This window comes from Lepus europaeus, chromosome 20, assembly GCF_033115175.1.
Source record: "Lepus europaeus isolate LE1 chromosome 20, mLepTim1.pri, whole genome shotgun sequence".
In the NCBI taxonomy this organism is placed as follows: domain Eukaryota; kingdom Metazoa; phylum Chordata; class Mammalia; order Lagomorpha; family Leporidae; genus Lepus; species Lepus europaeus.
The window spans coordinates 21,931,259-21,936,686 of record NC_084846.1 but is presented as its reverse complement, the minus strand read 5'-3'; the positions used below and the strand labels follow the sequence as shown (position 1 = coordinate 21,936,686).

The 5,428-nt window shown below is 43.6% G+C and overlaps 1 pseudogene; it reads left to right on the top strand.

The window, feature by feature from the left end:
- The first annotated feature begins 2,898 nt into the window (after positions 1-2,898).
- LOC133749823 (glia maturation factor beta-like) lies at positions 2,899-3,407 on the top strand (annotated as a pseudogene).
- The last annotated feature ends 2,021 nt before the right edge of the window (positions 3,408-5,428 follow it).

Below are 5,428 nucleotides of genomic sequence, written 5' to 3'. Positions count from 1 at the left end.
TAGCATGCTTTTTAATGTGCTCAGTAGCATCTCTCACAGCACCTGACTGAGTGATGTGCAAGCCACACTCTTTACCCAGAGGCAAAGTCCTCCTTTTTTGGAGGTGAGGACGTCTAAATCCTCAGTGATTTTGAAGGAGCACTGCTGTCAGGAAGCTACCTGGTCTTGGAAGTGAGACAGGTGTGGTGCTGGGTCATTTATGTTTTCTTTGAGAGTGAGACATAATTCTTTGTATTTCTTTGTCTTGTCTCCTGAAATTGCCAGTCTGGCTGCTTGTGCCCCAATTCCTGGCAAAAAACACCCAATGATAATAGCAAGGGTTGCTAAGTCCAAGTCAGTCTTGACACGGTGGGTTTGAGGTATGGGACATCAAGTCTGGTTGAGAGTATAGGAGAAAGGGTGAAATAGGAACCTGAGAGGACACGTTCCTGTCCAGTTCATGGGAAGACACTTGTACACCTGGATGCCACAGAGCAGGAGCGCTTCTGTTTACGGTCCCGTGCATGCTCACCAATGTATCCTTGGGCTGGGTCCTGACAGTGATGGTTCAGTGAGAGGGGGAGTATTTGCCTTTGTGGCTAATTTCGCTAACCTGTGGGAGTAGGGGAAGGAAATGGAGGAAACAGGGGAGGCTGGGAGAGCAATCATCCAGTTAAAGAGTTGGTGGGACAGTGATCCTACTTCATGGGAAAAGGGAAGGGAACACGTAGGATGGGTTTAAGTGCTTGACCGATTAGCAAACCATAGAGAAAATGCCTTTGATAGGTATTTAAGGTTGGTTGAATTCTTCCTGTTTTGGGTAAGTACAGGGTATCCCTTCAGTCCTGTGGCCTTTGTCAAGACTGGCTGGGAAGTGAGAGGAGTGTGTACAGATCCCGCATGAAGCGATAGTGGGGTTATGTTCAAAGAAGAGAGGAAGGTTTGATGAGAGCTGTGTAGAGGCTTTGGGAGGATGTGAGAGATATATAGATTTGGGGACCACAAAAAGGGGAGCAGGTTAGAAGCAGCAGACTATTGTAAAGCATGTAACCCGGAAGTATAAGAGAGTGCTGATAGAACTGTTTCGCTATGTGTCCATTCGGTTGGGCTGGTCTCTGACAAAGTCTAGGGCTAATATCACAACAAAAGATAGCAACGGGGTACAGTGCTTTAAATAAGAGATATAAACAGTGGATGAAAAAGGGTATCTGAGTATGGTGAATTCCTAGAGCTCGCCCTGGAGCTGAGGGTCCAGGAGCTGGAAGAGTGGTCTGGTAGAGTTGGATAGCCCTGCCTTTCTTTTAGAATTACTTGGAGGAATCTGTAGAAGTGGCAGGGGCATGCAGAGATGGTTTTTGCAGTAGTAGGGAGCCGTGTCCACCTGAGAATTGTGGGACCTTGTGCAGCAGAGGTGTTACTAATTGTAATGGAGTGAAATGTACCGTGTGGGTGTCTCCTGAGTTTAGCAGAGTTGGTGGTGGTCAATAGCACTTCGTTAGAGTCTGTTCTATTTTGGCCATAAGGCCGCCTCATTTTGTTTCAGACAGACTCAGTCTTTGGGTTGAAAGGTAGGAGTACAGTCAGAAGGTAGAGGGTGTGGTTTTGGTAGATGTGTACCTGCATAGGTCTGTAAGTAAGAACACATTTCATTCCTCATGAAGAGGGAAGGTAAGAGGCGAAGGGATGGCTTTAAAGTTATGGAGGGGAAGAAGTGTGGTGTGAGAAGAGCTTTCCCCTAGAGATTTTCAAATTGAGTATGAACAGATTCTGGCAAAATGATCTAATTCTTCATAGGGCCTTAGGAAGGTGTTTTACCCAGTCAAAGATCTCAGAGGAGATCTTTGATGGAGCTTGTTTTAAAATTCCACTCACCTGTAGTACTTTTCTGGAAAGGGGGGCATGTAATTGGGAACGTAGAAATGCCGTGAGACATGGAACGGCATGTTCCGACAAGGAGGGAGGAAGTGAGGGAAGACGACATCTTGTCAGCCTTATTGTCCTTTATTCTAGACCCTAGAGGCAGAAAAAGGAAGAGGGACATCGGCTGTATCTGGCTACCTCTGGCTGAGCATGGGTGGCAGGATGGGGCTCCTCTAGAGTTTGGAATCACCTTTGGATTTTGGGTGAAGGGGTTGGTATCCTTGGTTGAAGTGGTGGAGTAGCATCATGTTCTTAACCTGGTCTTGAAAGATGGCTTTGATGCGATTCTGTAAAAAAATTTGGAACCAATTAAATAGGGATGGGTCTGAATAGCAGGGCCATAAGAATGACTGTGACTGGCCAGAGAAAAGGAGCTAACCATGACCCTGTCTCAGTGCAGTCCAGCCCTTGTTTCATTGGTTTCAGCTCTCTGCGGGAGGCAGTAGCCTGTTGTTGATTTTATCTAGGGAGTTGGTTACCACTCTGAATTGATTAGTGTAATAACTGCACTCTTCTCCCAGGAAAAGACAGGTTCTGACCTATTGTGCTGTCAGGAGATCTAGTGCTTTGGTGATTTGCGGGACTAGGATGCCAGGGAGTTTGTTCTTGTAAGGTGGATGCAGCCTGGTGGAGGCTTCCAAGCCAGTGTCTGTTAGGCCAGTTGGTTTAGGGAGTGTGGAGATGGCACCTAGGGCTGCACTTCCCACCCCCAACGGGGCTAGGAGAGTGAGGACAACAGCAGGGGCCTTCCTGAAGCTGAAGCTGGAGTTGAGTTTATTTAGGATCTAAGTGCTGTTTCCTGGGTGTAGATAAAAATAGGAATGAGTATTACTGAGCACAGGGAGGATGGGCAGGGGTGATGGTTTTTAGAAGACTGTTGTGGCACACGAAATGGGTGCTGTTGGAATGTCTGGTGCTGGGGCAGGAAGGGAGGCAGCCACCGTGCCATTCTTAAAGGGACCTAGAGAAGGCTATGGGCTGCTGATGGCCGGAAGGAAAATGAGTGAGTCTTTGATGCTTTGTGATGTGGCTGAAGATTTAGTGCAAAAGCTGAGAAAGTTTCATTTTCACAAAGAAACAATTGATGCTGCCATTATAATGAGGATTGAGAAAGAGAAATGCTTGGTGGTACTGGATGAGGAACTTGAGGGCATTTCTCCGGATGAACTTAAGGATGAGCTACCTGAGCGACAGCCTTGCTTCATTGTGTATAGTTACAAATATCAACATGATGATGAAGAGTGTTGCATCCTCCATGCTTTATTTACTCCGGTCTTGTTGGATGTAAGCCTGAGCAGCAGGTGATGTATGCGGGAAGTAGGAATAAGCTAGTGCAGACAGCTGAGCTGACCAAGGTATTTGAAATAAGAAATACTGAAGATCTAACTGAAGAGTGGTTGCGTGAGAAGCTGGGATTTTTCCACTAATGTGAACTTCTGTGTTTCCAAAGTATTTATATATTAACCTGACCACACTGGAACCAGACATAAATACTTATTTATGCCTAAAAATGCATTGTTACTTACAGTATGTTTCTTGCAGTAAAGAAAACTTCTTCATTTGTGCGAAGTTTGAACAAAGAGGAAATCATCTTCATCGTAATGAAACTTCATAAAGCGGTTCCTTATATTTGTAATTGTTAGGTGGACTACTTTCCTCCAGGGACTTTTTGCACTCATGTGATTAATTTCTGTAACTTATGGTTCAGGATTTGTTACTGTTTACAGAGAGGAGCATTGGAAAGTAGGTTCTTGGACTGTGATAGACAAGAGTTGCCTCCTTTTGACAAATCCTGGAAATGAGCAGTTTATAAGTGAAAATAGCATATTATCACTTGTTAAATCATTTCAGTTAATTTGGAGTGAAAGCTTTGAGAGACCCAAATTTTGAGCCATGAATAATAATTTCCTGTAGCATAATCTGTGTTACAAGGACACTTTTTCCTCAATTCCATACCTCCTTTGGTTTCCTGCTTGTTTTTACTCAGATCTGGAAACTGTGCTCATCAGTCATTCCTTTGTTTTTTTTTTTTTTTTAGATTTATTTATTTATTTGAAAGTCAGAGTTACACAGAGAGAGGAGAGGCAGATATATATGAGCCAGGGGTTTCCTCCAGGTCTCCCATGCGGGTGCAGGGGCCCAAGGACCTCGGCCATCTACTACTGCTTTCCCAGGCAACAGCAGAGAGCTGGATGGGAAGAGGAGCAGCTGGGGCTTGAACCGGTGCCCATATGGGATGCCGGTGCTTTAGGCGAGGACGTTAACCTGCTGCACCACAGTGCCAGCCCCTCATCAGTCATTCTTAAGGTTTGGAAGTTAGATTTTATGATAGAATTACATGAGTATTGGGTTTTCTTGTGTAAAATAGATCTTAGTTTTTAGCAACTGGTGGGTTATACTAATCAGGGCTCCATTCCTGACTATGTTACTTCTAGAGAGTTTCAAACCTAGGTTCGTAGCACTTTATTTATAAGCATCTCCTAATGTCCTGTGAACACCAATGATTTTAAGTGTGTTAAAACTGTGCCTTTGATTTGTTAGCTTTGAAGTTAGTTTAAGACTTTTACACTACCAGTATTCCAAATTTGCTGAAATTAATACTTTTTTAATGGGTCCAAGTAAAATAATGTTCTAATATGTGTATCTAAAATTTGTAATAACATCAACTTCATATTTTTAAAATTCCAACTATCTGCTTGCATTAGTGAATATATGGTTGTTGAGAGTTAGAATTTGGGGTATATTTGTGGTTAGTTTTGTGCCATATAAAACAGTACTTAAAAAATTTTGGCCATAGTGAGTAATGTTATTAACATATCAGTAGAAAACACATCTTATATCCTGAATGTCAGAAGATATTCTAAACTGGATGCATGAGTAGTTAACTAACCAGTCTTGTTAGGTGATGGTATCCTTGGCATAAAGCAAGGATGCTAATGTATAGCACACTTTATTTTTTATTTTTATTTTTATTTTTGACAGGCAGAGTGGACAGTGAGACAGAGGGAAAGGTCTTCCTTTTCTGTTGGTTCACCCCCCAATGGCTGCTGTGGCCGGTACACCGCGCTGATCCGAAACCAGGAGCCAGGTGCTTCCTCCTGGTCTCCCATGTGGGTGCAGGGCCCAAGGACTTGGGCCATCCTCCACTGCACTCCTGGGCCACAGCAGAGAGCTGGACAGGAAGAGGAGCAACTGGCGCCCCGACTGGGACTAGAACCTGGGTTGCCGGTGCCAGCCTGTATAGCACACTTTAAAAACAAACCTATAAGTAGTTGTTTAATGCTAACTTGATACAAGATCTAGAGAGCTAGAGACCAACCATATTTGGTGAGTAAATTCTTTTATTAAGACTATCTTAGTCATTTCAGAACTAGCCAAGGCATTCTTATGTTGTCATATTTCCCACTTATATGTTCTTTGCATTTCATTTTTGAGGTTTCTGCGCAAACTTTAATAAAATGGTAATGATAGTAGAAAATTTGACGATACTGAATAGAACATCTTCTCTTCCAGACAGGCTGACTTCCCT